Source organism: Acomys minous (assembly GCF_964271855.1).
Source record: "Acomys minous genome assembly, chromosome: 11".
Lineage (NCBI taxonomy): Eukaryota > Metazoa > Chordata > Mammalia > Rodentia > Muridae > Acomys > Acomys minous.
The window spans coordinates 70,287,047-70,303,179 of record NC_140492.1 but is presented as its reverse complement, the minus strand read 5'-3'; the positions used below and the strand labels follow the sequence as shown (position 1 = coordinate 70,303,179).

At 43.9% G+C, this 16,133-nt stretch overlaps 1 pseudogene across 1 annotated transcript; it reads left to right on the top strand.

Moving 5' to 3' along the window:
- The first annotated feature begins 11,468 nt into the window (after positions 1 to 11,468).
- LOC311608055 (small ribosomal subunit protein uS10-like) lies at positions 11,469 to 12,420 on the top strand (annotated as a pseudogene). Its single transcript has 3 exons — positions 11,469 to 11,497; positions 11,646 to 11,743; positions 12,074 to 12,420. The product of its transcript is annotated as a small ribosomal subunit protein uS10-like (transcript).
- Positions 12,421 to 16,133: the final 3,713 nt, after the last annotated feature.

The window sequence follows — 16,133 nt, the reverse complement described above, 5'->3', positions numbered from 1 at the left end:
CCCGGCGGCTGCTTCTCGAGTCTAGGATACTTTTGTCTTTTTAAATAAAAAAAATATTTTTATGAGTGTTTTACCTGCACGGCTGCGTGCGTGCGTGCGTGCGTGCGTGCGTGCCTGCTCTCTGTGGAGGCATTTGTTATGGGCGTTTTGGTTTCTCAGTTATGTTATGTAAACATGTTACTGTTTTAATCCCAGGTGTGGGATATGGGGGCTGCCCCAGTTTGTCCACAGCTAGCTGATAACTGCCTCCTGAGAGGGCGACTGATGTTTGTCGCCTGAGAACTGCCTCACGCTGGGCTGTGGTCTTTGCCAGTAGGTATAAGTGCCTGGCCTATAGAGAGACTGCAGGGGGCGAGGGGACGACTCGGAGACAAAGAAGGCTGCTGGTGCTTGCTTCCTGCTGGTGCTCCTGGTGTCTGTTGACACAATGTAATGGAAAGAAGTTGGAGATGTCCTGAAACAAGGATTGAACTTGTCCCCAAGGAACCTGACAACCCTAAAGGGCAGGAGGTAGCCAAAGAGAAACATGTCCCCTCTCCCCACTAACCTCCTTTCTCTCCTACCTGATGCTGTGGTGTTGAAAGGGTTTGGGGTGGAGAAGGGAGAAAGAGAGATAAGAAACCAAAATAAAAACAGATTTAAAAAGTACTCGTCAATAGGCATTGGGTCCCATTGGGACGAGAGCTAGACACAGTTGTGATCCACTGTGTTGGTACTGGGAATTGAACCTGGGTCCCCTGGATGAACAGCTGGTGCTATTAACCCTTGAGCCGTCTCTCCTGCCCTGTGTCAATGGCATTCATCAAATACTCCATGGGTCTCAGTCCAAAAAAACAAAACCAGAGAAAACCAAAGTACCATGCCAGCTACCTCAGGAGGACAGATGAGTAGGTGATAGTAAGGGAAAGTTCCCAGTGTGCTTCAGGAAGGATCCCAGTATGAGCCCCCACAAACATCACCGGTGAAGGGACAGAGATACAGGTCCACACTGCCACCTCACTATGAAGAACCAGCCTGCCTCCATCTTAGGCTTAAAAACCATTTCATAGTAAAGACAAACTAGGTTCATTCCTGTTAATGATTAAGCCTCTGTTTCTCAAAGATTGGGCTGTGTCCTGTAAGACCCCCAGCACGGTGGTCTTAACGTGGAGACCCCCACCAAGAACCAGCGAGACCAAGGTTTCGGTTGCAACACGCAAGAGGCTTTATTGCAGGGGGTCGGGTACCCGGGCGTCTCAGTCTCTGGAGAGGCTGGCACGCCGAGCGAGTCTTTCGGGGGCCTTTTATAGGGATTTTAGTGGGAAGTGCGGGTACAGAAGCGAGAAGCATAGTTACAGGGCTCTGATTGGTAAATTTAAATGAGGCGAGGTTATGGCCCGGTCATCAGATGGGCTCTAGGAACAGGGAAGTTTACCCGTTCCCTGGGCCAGATGGCCGACCATAAATACCCTGTTTGATAAGGACAAACTGTTTCTGTTATCTCTGGGCCCCAGGCCTCATCTTATTCCGGGAACCTATTATTCTAGTCTTGCCTTGCAAGATAGCGTTACTGCTGCTATGCTTGCTATGGCGGGTGCACAGGGGAGGGGGTCTTACAGTCCCACCTGTGATCTCAGCCACAAATGGTTCCGTCCTGCCTGTTCCAGGAATGGCAGCCATGCCTTTGTCTCAAAGGTTGTATATAACATCTTACAACCTAACCTTTGTTTCAAAAGGTTGTGTGACCACCTATGGCTACCTAGTTTTGCCCACCTTGTAACCATGTCTTTGTTTTAAGAGGGACTGACTTGTCATGCTTGTATTCTGCTTCTGTAACCCCTCCCATTTTGCTCCCTAAATCCTCTATTTGGAAACCCCCCTACTCCTGAGATATACAAGCCTTGTCTTCCTCACATCCAAAGCTGACCTCTCAAACCATGCCTTGCGGAGGTGGGGGTGGAGGTGGGGGTCTGGGGTGGGGGTGAGGAGGCAGCCTATGTATGGAAATGAAAAAGCTCGCTTTAATTAATTTGGCCATGATAATTCGGGTGAGTGATCTTTCTCCTTCTGTCTTTGGGATTAACAACTAGCTTCAGGAATCTCCTAGATGCTTACAAACCTCAACTCAGGCCAAACCAGGATATGTTGCTTAAATAGTGAACAGGATTTAAGGACTGACTAGCCAGCAGAGTGAAGAGAAACAGAAACCGCATTAAAGATAGTTTAATAGAGGCTTAGGTATGAAGAGAGAGGGGGGAGGGAGGGAGTGGGGGGGAGGAGGAGGGAGGGGAAGGGGAGAAAGGGAGAGGGAGGGGGAGGGAGAAGGGGAAAGGAGGAGAGGGGGAGGGCGGGAGGAGGAGGAGGAAGAGAGAGAGAGAGAGAGAGAGAGAGAGACTCAGAAGAAAGTGAGCCACACCCATGCATGGGGGATAGGTGCTTCCCAGGGGAAAGTGACAGACACAGGACAAGGGACAGTGAGAATTTAGTTATCTCAACATTAGCTAGAGCTACTTTTTGGTGGCTCTTAGGTTTCATCTCAGAGATTTGCTAAGAAACTGTCTGTCCCCAAAGGAACTCAGGACGAATAGTTAACTGTGGTCCCCGTTAGCATCGCTAAAGTCCGCTTGGCCTCTCAGCTCTCTCTCTACCTGTGCTGTTGCTCCTCTGAGCTCTTCTCGCTCTGTCCTCGTTCCAAACCTCTCCAGCCCAGACGCTCTGCTTCCCTCCCCAGGCCCTCCTTCCCATAAAACCCTGCCCTTGGCGGTTCACACCTTGTTGGTTCCCTTGGCTTTCTCTTGGTCCTCTTGGCCTCTTTCCTCTCTCTCCTCTTCCTCTCTCGCTCCCTCTCTTCACCTGTCTCCTCTCATGGCCCAGTGAAGTCTGTTGTCATGTTTAGTATTCTACTTTCTCTCCCCACTCTGGACTCTTCCAGATGCCTCTGACTGTATGCCTGACTGCGTATCTACAATACGAAACCTCCTCAACCAAACCTTGGAGTGGTTATGTCCTCAGAAACCTCCCCCTACCTCTGGTTTTCGAAACAAGGTTTCTCTATGTAGCTTTGGCTGTCCTGTAGACCAGGCTGGCCTCAGACTCACAGAGATCTGCCTGCCTCTTCCTCCCTGAGTGCTGGGCTGGGATTACAGGTGTGCACCCCTTTTCTTTCTCTTTTAATAAAGGACGTATGTGAGGTGTTTCTCGGGATGCCTTGGATGGCATTATAGTCTGATAAAGTGAAACCAGAAGCCACTAGGTTTGCACAGCGGGTTCCTGTGCTTTCCCTGCCATGAGGTTTCTGGTGAGATCCCTAGAAAACGGCAGGTTTGTGTGGAAGTGGAGAAAGGTCTGAACACCAGAACCATGCTGGAATCCTTGGTTCTGTGCTGGCAAAGGCGTCAGAGGGTTCCAGGTGAAGCTGATCGTTTTCCATCTCATGTTTCTTTTTTTTTATGCTGCCGCAGTGGTGGGTATTAAAGATAGAGAGGTGAGATTGTTAAATGTAGTAATAGACAGAGCAGCAACAGTCAGTCTGTGAAAGAAAAGTGGACATGCCTTTCTGAAAACTGCAGTTTATTAGGAGATAGGCCTTAAGACCACACAATCAGGCCTTAAGATAGGAGGGAGAGCAGTGCATAGAAAAAGGTAAAATAGACAGAAGAGGCCAAACATATGGATCTTAAAGGGGGAGGGGATGTTCCCTTTTAGAGCCAGGAAGGAGAAGGAGAAGAAGGAGAAGAAGAAGAAGAAGAAGAAGAAGAAGAAGAAGAAGAAGAAGAAGAAGAAGAGTGCAGAACCCTCAGTCCCAAGTGGAGCACACATGCTCCACTCCTCCTTCCAAAGCCCAGGAATAATCGTGGAAGACGAGGCAGAAAGAGTGTAAGAGGAGAAGAATTGACAGTCTATCAGGAAGCAGGAGAGCAGCTACTCATGAACTCGCAGTGGTTATGGCTGCATGCACAAAACCTGTGAAAACCCAAGTCACACTAAATCGCACTATGAAGATGGAAGTTGGGCACAAACTATCCTATTCTTTTTTTTTTTTTAAATGTATTTATTATTTATATACTATTCTGCCTACAAGTGTGCCAGCATGCCAGAAGAGGGCACCAGATCTCATTGTAGATGGTTATGAGACACCATGTGGTTGCTGGGGATTGAATTCAGGACCCTTGGGAGAACAACCAGTGCTCTTAACTTCTGAGCCATCTCTCCAGCTCAACGATCCTATTCTTACCTCACCTGCAGGGAGGGCCCTGGGATCTCATAGGCATTCTGAGGCACTTAAGGGATGCCTGGTACCATATTAAGTTTCTTTAGCCATCGTCAGAGTTGCACACGTCTGAGCACTCTGGGGCAGGGCCACTAACTGTCCGGGATCGAGTAGGCAACCTGAGGGCTGGCTGGCGCGTCCCTACATTCCCTAACGGTTCTTCACCAGATGGATGAAATCACTGGTTCATGTTGAAAGACAGGTTGTTACTGAGCCTGTAGAGCCAATATCTTAACAGATACTGGTATAGATGGAGACATTAAAAACTGGGCCATAGTGGGAGTCTGAGGGACCATAAATTGAAGCAATTAGGCAAACACCTTTTCCTTGGAGGTCCCCCAATGCGAGCTTTAGTTCCTTGGAGATTACAATTCAAATCCTTTGGTGAGGTAGTGGTTGGGGTGATAGAAAAGTTGACTACTACCCTCTCAAGGGCCGGGTGTCTAGGATCTAGCAGGGCCCATATATGAACCTCAAAATTTCAAGCCCAGGGACATGGTCAAAAATGGAGCTTGGGGTCTGTATTGGGAGTAGGGCAGGAGTTGGGCCTTTAAGGCTCAGGAACAGCCACACACTGACCATTTGAACCCCAGACTCAGACTGATAGAAGTTTATTTTAACACTGAACAAGAACTGACCAGTCAGGGCCCTGGCCTGAATTCAAGAATCAGACTGTGACCCCAGCCTGTTTCTAAGGCAGGCTTTTTATGAGAAAAACCATAACTAGGTAACAACCAGGTAGCCAAGTGGGAAGCAAGGGGAGGGCAGCATTACATCATTTTGATTAGCTAAAAACAAGAATGACTGATTTTGTTCTCAGCATAATGTACCTAGGTGGCTAGACAAAGCATTTTAAGTTGGTTGGCTGGGATTTAGGGTAGGGGAGCTCTTGGGGGCTTTCCAGCTCTCTGGGAATAGGAACATGTTGTTTTTACATTGTCATTATGGGCCTAGTAATGGTTTATTATCAGGTCTATAATTATTATTTCAGTAAAATCCATTAGCAATCAATCAAGACACAGACACTTGTTATATTTTAAAATCGCCTTAGTTAACCTGAGGCAGGGCAGATATTAATCCTCTAAACTGCTTCCCATAGTGGGGCAGGTATCCCAACCAATCACATAACCATCTGCTTCTAATAACTTCTATCAAGCTACCTCCCATCCATAATCCCCAATGCTCGCTAATGTTCTTCATCTGGGCCAAATCTCCATCCATGCCGGTCACATGCTTCTCTTCCATCCAACTCATGGCGGCCTTCTTCTCCTCTCCTCTCTGGGTCTCTTTCTTTCTTCCCAGGATTCTCTCTGTCTCTCTAAGCCTGGGAACCTTAGCCACACCTATGTCATTTGCCCTGCCAAGGTGAATGGCTTTTTATTGGTCAAAAAGTGGGCCACAGAGACAGCAAGCAGTAATTAGCATCAAAATGCATCAGACCCTCCCCCAACAGGAACATAGCAAGATGTTTTGGTCTTAACTCTAATAGAAAATCATCTAACTTTAACCCAAGCAGAACATGCATTTATCATCTACTGCTTTATTCTAAGCAGCAAGCATTGAACCTTCCTGGTTTCAGGCACGTAGGGCCTGAGAACTTGAACTTAATTTCACCTTATGACCAAAATGGAGATGGGAGTAAAATGGCTTCTGACATGCTAAGAGCGACAGCTGGCGTTAGCAAAGGAGCCACAGTTATTCTAGGAACGAATGCAAGTTTTAATGGAGGGGCTGTAGAAGTTAAGCAGGGGTCCTGCTCAAACTATGGCACCAGCCAAAGACAGTACGTGCAGTAAACTTCGAACCCCTACCCAGATCTAGCCAATGGACAGGACATTCTCCACAGTTGAGTGGAGAGTGAGGTCTGACTTTCACATGAACTCTGGTGCCCCATATTTGACCACATCCCCTGGATGGGGAAGGTTGGTGGCACTCAGAGAAAGGACAGCAGGCTACCAAGAAGAGACTTGATACCCTATGAGCATATACAGGGGGAGGAGGTCCCTCTCAGTCACAGTCGTAGGGGAGGGGAGTAAGGGGGAAATGGGAGGGAGGGAGGAATGGGAGGATACAAGGGATGGGATAACAATTGAGATGTAATATGAATAAATTAATAAAATATATTTTTTAAAAAGAAGTTAAGCAGGTAATAACAGGTCTGTCACCATAGGCCTCTCAGCAGTGTCACAGGACTTGCCCCTTATTGCTGATAAATAAGAGGCTTTATTTTTTGGCAGGGGGAAGAGGGAGGTGAGTTGGTACAGCCATCTTTTGCTGGGAGGATGTCCAAGGTAAAGCGTGGAGGGTGGCATTGTTCTCTTTGTACTTAATTCCACACCAGGGAAATCTCCATAACCTCCAAACTTGAGTATGAATCCCCAAGTCCAGCCCAGAAGACAGTACTTGACAATTCATTCATTCCAGGCCTTACCCTTCAAAGTAAAGGGGTTACAAGTTTTAAGTTTAAGTTTGTGTTCTGACTGGCAGGCCTTGGGTTAGGGGGAACTTTCCCATTGAAAGAAGATATGGTAGGACAAAAAGTAGATTATTGAATCGGCTTCTCAACTTAAGGCCTTAATTGTTACTCACAAATAGGGTTATTTTTATTTCATTGGTATAGAATTTTGTATATTGATGCACAATAAGTTTAATTTGATACATTTAGTACCAGTTCTCCAGAAGCTCTGCTTTTAAGGAGATAAGCTGGCCTTTTTAGAGCAGTGACATAATTTTTCCTTACACAAACCTTTAGTTCAGTAAGGACATATACTCTATTATTAAGAAAAAGGAACTTACACAGTAAACTTAAGGAAAAAATTGTCATTTTAAATCTTAGGCTGTTTCTGCAAGTAACTCATCAGCAGGAGGTCACACCCTGACTGACTGTGGAGACCAGGCTGGTCTAAAATTTACATAGATCAGCCTGTCTTTGTCTCCATCGTGTTAGGATTAAGGGTGTGTGCCACTACCGCTTTGCACAAATATTTCATCTCAATTCCAGCCAAAATCTTCAGAAATCTCAAGCAAAAGTGAAATAAGTTCACAACAACAACAACAACAACAAAATCTAAGTCTTGGGTCAGTCGTGCCAACTTAGGCTTCAGTCAGTGAAGCCTTGTCCATCATTTCTAGGAAGTTAGTTGTTGCTAAATCATATCAGCTGGCTCTTTCCAGAAAGAACTGACAAACATCCTGCAGCTACAGAATTCCAGCCGCTATCAACTTACCATTCATTCTCTCGTGGGACAAGCTCTGTTTGGCCTTCTCAGTTTCTCTCTTCTGTGTGTGTGTGTGTGTGTGTGTGTGTGTGTGTGTGTGTGTGTTTGTGTAAGATTTTCAGGGGGTCTTCCTCTGTCATATCTAATTTTATCAGTTTTGATGAAAACCACAATTTTTCCTTTCCTGTATGAACACATGCAAAACCTCGACCCCATCGTAACACACTTCCTGTTCTCCATTCTGAGGGCAGGGTGTCCTTGATATAGACAGGCTGATCTAATTCAGCAGATTTTTCTATAATCCAATGTCTCTCTGCAGCCGTTGTTTTGTTGTTGTTGTTGTTGTTCATTAGAATTCAAGAAATTCAAAGTCAATAAGGCGTTAATTAATCTATTTTGGAGGTCTTTGATACCCCTCTTTGATTGATAATCATTTCTTTTAAAGTACGATTGGATCTTTGTTTGTTTGTTTGTTTGGTTTTGGTTTTTTTGAGACAAGGTTTCTCTGTGTAGCCTTGGCTGTCCTGGACTCACTTTGTAGACCAGGCTGGCCTCGAACTCACAGTGATCCACCTGCCTCTGCCTCCCGAGTGCTGGGATTACAGGTGTGCGCCACCACCGCCCGGCTACGATTGGATCTTTCAATGACTATTTGTCCTTTAGGATTGTGTGGTATACCTGTGACATGTTTAATTGTAAGGGCAAAATTAATGCCATATTCTATGTGTTATGTATATTCTGCAATTAATGATAATCTGTATGAGAACTTGTTTCCCAGATGACCCATGTCCCTGCAATATGGGAATGATGCCTGCCAGCAGTCCCCAGAAACTCCACTGGCGTGATTACACACAATTAGCTCCCAATGTTCCTCTGAGATAAAAAGACTTCCTCTCCAGACTCAGCCTCCACTGAACCTGTCTAAAGATCAACATTCCTGGGATCCACAACCCCGCTTCCCTTTATAAGCCCTTTGCCCTTGAAGCTTGGGATCACTTTCCTTTCCTGCTATGTCAGGAAGGATTGTGATCTGAAGCTCTGAGCGCATAATACAGGACCCTATGTTTGTTGCATTGGTATCAAGTCTTGGTGGTCTTTTTTTTTGGGGGGGGGCTCGCGATCTGGGTGATCTCAGTATTACACTGAGCAATCTCAGTATTAAAAAATGTTATAATATGTAACAAAAAAAGTTTTATTTTATTAGAGACATATGATGGAGCATTGTCAGTCTTAATTTGTTTTGGTATATGCATGATTTTAACTTGTTTTATTTAAATGTAAGAATTTATTGTGTTCTGTACACCGAAGGAGAGATAAACATTTTTTTTTCTTTAGATCACAAGTGGGGGATGAGAAAAAGACTTGTGAGAGAGCCGGTGATGTTTGTCCCCTTAGAAGTCAAACCACTGTGGGGGGAGATTGGTTGTTAACCAGCTGAAAAACATCCATGAACAAATTCTGAGAGGAGGTATAAATGTGAGCCAAAAATAGGCGATGGGGCCTTTGGAGACATGGGATAGTTTTGGCTGTTCATTGTTCCACTTTGAGACGCTCCTAGAGAGAACTGCTCGAGGGAAGGCTTCAGGGCTCATGGCTCTGGCTGAGGTTCCGGGTTCTGGTTGCTCCAGGTCCCAGCAGAAGAAATCCTGCTGATTATGCCAGGAGAATCGTTCCTCAGAATTGATATCCTTACAGTTTCATTATTGTATTCTTTAATCTTCTTTTCCTATTGTTAAGGTTAGTCAGGTTATAAGTGAGGTACTCTTGGTTAATAAGTTCATAATAAAATATATTTGTTAAGAAAATCGAGTCTACAGTACACCTTGGTTATAAATTACTAGTTGTTCAGAGGTGATTAAAGATCTTTAACATCTGTAACAAAAAGGTTAACTTAAACTTGTAATTTAAAGTTGGAGTTATTTTAAACAGCAAGTGACTTAAGGCAATTTAGGTCTCCTAAGGTATTTTTAAATTCAGACTTTTATGTAATTCTTGTCCTGTATTAAAACCTAGAGTTATAAAAGATAAAGATTTAAAACAATGTTTCTTTAATAAGGCATTACAGCTGCACCTCCAGCCTATATATATCTTAAAATTATACTGTGAGTTCTTATCTAAGGATTTAGATAAGATGTTAGGTATGATGTTTAAAATTTAAGTTCAAATTCTTGTTTAGGACATATATGTGTGTATATATATTTGTAACACAAATGTTTTAAAATAAGCAATCCAGTGGACCACATGGTCTGCAGCCTGCCATGTGATTCCACCATCTTGAGATATCCACATGGTATAAGGCAACAATTTTAGAGCCTCTTGGTCCTAATGAGCTCTCTGCTTGTTTTAGAGGTTGATTCAGATTAACAGACTGCTATATTACAGACTTTGGAAATGAATAATTCTAAAGATACCATTAAGTTGTGATATATTAATTTTAAAGATATTCAATTGTTTATACTGTTGAAATTTGGGGTTTTCTTCTAAAAATTATGGTTATTATGGTCTACTTCCACTCTCAAAAACATTAAAAATCACTGCCTTAGAAATACGTTTGGCCTTATCTAAAGATGGCTATATTTTTAAATTGCCCTCCACAGCCTCTAACAGTACGTGGCTTGCTGCCATGTTGACTCTGGTATAAAAAGGGTGGAGCCATAGCTTCGCCGTCATCTTGGCTAAGAGTAGTCACATGAACAGCAGCCATCTTGGTTGTGTGAGATTCATGCCTTTAGAGCCATCTCTATTGAAGGCTGCCAACCGTATTCAGTTGCCCTTCTTAGCACCAAGGGCAACCTCTTGCTTTTCTGTTCAGTCTTAATGATGAAATGTGGCAGAATCAGCAAGATTGCCAATCCATCAATGAATTGTATCTATGATTTAAAGTTTTGCTTTGATACTAGTTCAGAAATATATTTAAAGTTATACTAATAACTGATGCAGTTTATGGTCAGCTATATCAGTGAATCGGTTGCCTGATAGTTAATAAAACAATTCTAAGAGAATGATGCCCCATTCGCAAGTTAGAGTTAGATGGTTTTTGGTTGTTCAAATCTTTGTATATTGCTACACAATTAAGGTTATACTTTGATTACATCATACTATGTATCAACTCTTTTAAGATATTGTACCTATGTAATTCAAAATGCTATGTACGGTTCCAGTCCTTTTTAAAAGCTTCTATCACAAACTGTTTAAGATAATTAAAGCTTATGGTTTTGTTATGTACAAGTTCAATTGATCACAGGTGTTTCTAAAATAATCTATAAGCTATATCAGCCAATATATAGCTAGAGACAGGCAATTCAGATATACAAAAGTTAAACAGATGTGGTCCTCAAACACTTGTCTGCAGATTATTGATTATAACACTCTATTTTTGTTTGTAAGACATAGTTTAGAACAGATAGCTAAAGACAGACAAATATTGAATATAGGTATACTGGCACTCAGAGATCTGCTAAATATAATGTTGGACCCTAGCCCAAAATGTTGGACTCTGGGAGTCCAATTCAGTAAGGGGGTCGCCGCGAGAAACCGCTCAAGTCACACCAGCTAAGAGATATAGGTAAATTTATTACTGACACACCAGAAGTCCCAATTGTTGATGTGTCTGGGTCTCTCAGCACTCGAGAGGCAAAGGACCCCAGTAGCTGTTACAGACTGCTTATAAAGGCTAAAACCGCAAGCCAGGGGGAGGACCTGACCTTTAAACTGATTGGTTGGGCTGCTGTATCTGAGGTATGTGAGCAGGATGATTGGCTCGGGCTGGGTTAACTGGGGGCAGAGAGCAGGCCATGTGGGGGCTTTCCACACAGGGTGTTTTCCTAAAACTGCAGGTGGTGTTTTGTTTTGCTGGTTTCTTGGAACTAGGTCAGGGGTCAAACGGCCCCGAGCTTGACCTTGTTTTTCAGGCTTTTCAAATACATTCAATATTTTTAATTATGACAGAGAATCCTACATCCTATCAGTAACTCCCCCAAGGTTTCTGAAAAGATTTTGGCATGACAGATGACTTCAATGCTAGACTGTGGTATTGTAGCCACTGGGCAAAACTGCCCCAGTGCTTTTTCCCTGCTGCTAGGCCCAGCCTGTATTGTGGACAAAACTAGATATCGGCAGAGCTATAGTCTCATATTGCTGAAAACAGAGTGAGGTCAGTCTCTCATGTTCTTCCACAGGAACAGGCTCTCGTCTTCTGTGTTTCTGCGCCTGATGGCCAGAATGTCTCTGCCATGGTGCCACGTTACCACAGGAGGCAACTGGGACAACTGTCTAGGTACCGGAATGTAACTAGTCATCTCTGTCATTTTAGTTGTTTACATAAATTTGTCTAGGTAACAATTTATCCTTCTCAGGTTTTTGACCACATTGATGGCTAAGCTAATAGTAGCTTGGCAGCTAGAGGACAATTAGATCCACTGTTAGTTCATTAGTCAATTCATTAACTAGCTAAAACTACTAGGTACCAGGTCTCTTCTCTTATTTAAAAGGACAAACAGGTCCGAGATGCAATGGTCCGTGCAGCAGAGTTCTGTTCACTCTGCTCCCATCTGGACTCACTGCTGTTCCTGCTGAGGAACAAGTTGGTCAGGAAGCTGAGTGTCAGCCGTGGCTTTTAAAGATACCGGAAAGACGCCCGTGCAACTCGACGTGGCCGTTCACGCTCACCAGCAGCAATGTGAAGTCGCTGGAGAAGGTGTGTGCCAACTTGATCAGAGGCACAAAGGAAAAGAATCTGAAAGTGAAAGGACCAGTGCGCATGTCTACCAAGACACTGAGAAGCTCTACAAGAAAAACGCCTGTGGTGAAGGTTCCAAGACTTGGGATTGTTTCCAGATGAGAATCCACAAGCAACTCACTGACTTACACAGTCCTCCTGAGATTGTTAAGTAGATTACTTCCATCAGTATTGAGCCAGGAATGGAGGTTAAAGTCACCATTGCAGATACCTAAGTCAGTTATTTTAATAAATTGACTTAACCAGTTTAAAACAAACAAACAAACAAACAAACAAACAAACAGGGATGGTGGTGCACACCTTTAATCTCAACACTTGGGAGGCAGAGACAGGAGGATGGCCATGAGTTTGAGGACAGCCTGATCTACAAAGTGAGTCTAGGTCAGCCAAAGCTACACAGAGAAACCCTGTCTTAGGGGGAAACAAAAGACAAACAGGTTTGCCTTGTTCACAGGCTTCATGTTAAATGGTAAACAGATTTCAGCATAGCTTTTTACTATTCCTTCGTTTAGATGACTGCTCCCAGTAATCAACTGGCTGTGTCTCTTGATAAATAACTAGATTTTTTAAAAGGTGTAAAGTTTGTGTAAGGTCTGAGATATGAAAGTTTAATTTATAAAAAATTATTTAAAGGTTGCTAAGTGTGAAGCATTTGAGAGTCTGAGAAAATGTTTAAAGGTTGATAAATAAAAATTATAAAGGTTAAAAAAATCTTAAAATAAATTTTAAGGTACATAAATACAAGTGTAAACATAAAAAAGTGATTTAAATGAGATCAATAGAGTTTTGATAAGCTAGTGAAGCATTGGCTTCTTATTCATCAGTCACAAGCTCCACATTTTAATTTCCCTTTGGCCGTCTTCTGAATGTAGACTTAAGGGTGCTTCTCCTCATGCTGCCTTCTGGACTTAAAAGAAAGAAACATTCATGCTTTTACTGGGTTTCAAAGACATAAGCCTACCTTGCCATCTGTAGACATGATTTTAACTTTTGTCTCTAGTATGTATTTGTCTCAGCAGATTTTTAACCTGTCTAACAGGCTCCATCCAGAGCTGCTGAGATCAGGACCTGCTGGAAGCTGATGTAAACCAGCCCCACAGATATGAGTGCTCCCTGTCTCTTCAACTGTGTTGGCTAAACAGGTGCTTCTAATAAGTGCCACATCACCTAGCCTTTGACTAGCATCTTAGTCTTTCTAGGCCCTGATAACAGCACCCCTAATGTCAGCAGGAAGAAGTTACAGAAGACAAGACTTCACCCGTTGTCCCACTTTATAGGCTGAAATGCTAAACTAAGTCAAGGGCAACTCTCTGGCATAAGGAACAAATGGCTACAAGAGAATAGGCCCTTGGTTCTGTTTCTCTCAGTCAGGCCTTGTATCCCCCCAACCCCCTTACATCAAGCAAAGATTAGGCGCCATCCAACTAATGGTCATGAGGGCGCAGCACTTGGCCCTACAACAGACAGAATGAAATAAATAAGTCTCAAAAAGAGCCATGGTTGAGCCTTCAATGTACTTGTCAGAGGGGAGAATGGGAGAACAAAAAGAATTAAAATACATATCTCAGGGTCACGGAGACAAAGTTTTATTAAATAGGATTAAAGAACTGGGCACAGCTGCAGGGAGGGCTGACCTTGACACATTACTTACTGCCCACTGGATATATGGTTGCAAGGAAACCAGATCAAAGGACCCCTAGCTCATGACTTCATGCAGTCCTGTTGTGCTATTGCTCCTCTCCCCCTAACAACAGCCCTAGCAACAGCCAATGGGCGTGGGACAGGACATTCCAACTGAAACCCGAGACCAGATACTCTCCCGCCCCCATCCCCCCCACCCCACCCCTACACCAACGACAGAATAAAGAAGGAAGGCCAGAGCCGTTTTTTTTTTTGGTTTGTTTGTTTGTTTTTTGTTTGTTTTTTTTTTTTTGCGCTCTCTTGTAACCTATCATTTTAGAACACAAGACAGCCCCCCACCCCCTCTTATGTATCTTAAACAATAAGTGTTTGTCAAGCTGGGACCCCTGTTTTGGGGGCACTGAGGGGAAAGGAACCTATAATGTACCTTGAGACCATAGCGTGGGGTCGCCTCCAGATACCACTGCATTGGTGATGGTCGTGGCCCAGCGCAAGCTGTAAATAAAGATCCTCATGTCTTTGGTTTTGACTCCTGGTGATTTTGGGGGTACTTGAGAGATGGGCACAACGAGGTCTATTCTGTTTTTTTGGGGGGTTGATCTGGTGCTATGTATTCTGATGCTAACTACTGGCCCCCAAGATCTAATTCCTGCCCAGACAAACACATTCTCAGGTTTACCTCTCTTTGTTGTGTAAACCTTGCTCTTCCTATTAAAGTTGGTTGGTTAATAAAAAAAAAAAAAGCTGAAGCCTAGGATTTGGTGGCAGCAGGGGTGGGGGGCGGGGCAGCGAGACCGGAGGAGGAAGAGGGGAGAACAGTTCACAGTGGGTTCACAGAGAAGCGCGTGGCTGGATGGATGTGGATGGAGGGAAGTGGGTCAGAAAGAAATGAGTAAAGCAGATGGCCTGGGATGGGGGCTGGGAACCGACAAGGATAGTTAGAGGGCTGATATCTGCTCAGTCCCAGGCAAAATGAGGCTATTCTAAAACACAACAGGTGTCTGTGTTTTTATTGATTATGATAGTGGGTCAGATAATAGTAATTATCTGATGTCAGATGTAGTAATTATAGGTTAACTTTATAATAAACATTATTAGGTATTTTTATGTTTTCTACAACTGACTCATTCCTGAGACTACACAACAAGATCTAACAATCAAAACGCATTATTTGGCTACACTGGCTAACTGTCTAACCAGGACTTCCCAGCTCATCCTAGCACAGGCTTTCTTCCCCCTTTCTCCTTAAAGATCCACTTTTGTAAAAAACAAAAACAAAAACAACAACAAAACAAACAAACAAACAAACAAAAAACACTTGCTCCTGATTGTATCTGCCTTTGTTTCGTCTAGAGGCAGCCTGTCACCCCCTGATTGCCCCTCTGGGGTAATAAAATCTTCTTTGCTGGTACAAGGCACACCCAGACACCAAATTCTAGCTGTGTCCTGTACAGACTCTAAGGAGGTCCTGCCCCAAACTCTTAAAAACACTGAAGAAGGCAAAAACCTGACACTGGGGAATCTAAAAGAAGATCTTGATGGTGAGTGAGCTGTGTGTGTTGGTTACCCAGTGCTCAGAGGCTCCCCAAAGGAGCATTTCAGTCAAGTGGGGGATGGCAACAGCCAACTCTGTCCCATGGTCACTTCATCAGTTCCCTTTAGCAGTGGTGGCCCAGGTGTTGGCTGGCCACCCTGATGCAGTAGGGTCTAGACAGCTTCTTTGGGGTCTCACAGTTAGAGTCAGTATGCTTTGGCCACCCTGTTCTGTTTATCCACAAACACGTGGAAAGGGTTATTAATATCAGGTAGCCTGAGTGATGGGGGTGACATTAAAGCTCTATAGTTTTTGAAACACCTCCTTGTCTTTGTCCTCCCACCTAAGGGGCCATTTCCTCCCAGGCTCATATGCAAGGGCTTTGCTATTTCAGCAAAGCTGGGTGTCCATAGTCTGCAATGTCTGACTATTCCAGGAATTCTATCACCTGCCTCTTGCCCTGTGGCTCAGAGATGTTTAGAATAGCTTGAATCCCGCTTGCCATCCTTTGGGCAGTACCCCAAATAAGTTACTGTAATAGAGCACATGGCAGCCCAGCAGCTGGGGCATTCAGAGCAGCTCCTCCACCACACACTGGCATCCCTCCAGGGTGCCATGTACTGATGAGATCATGCGCATCCTTTAGGAGGGTGACATTGGGTGCCCTTGGTGGTACTCAAGCAGATAATGCACTAAATCTGATTTACCATCTGTCCATTTAAATGGAAATACAGGCTGACTCACAGGAGCTAA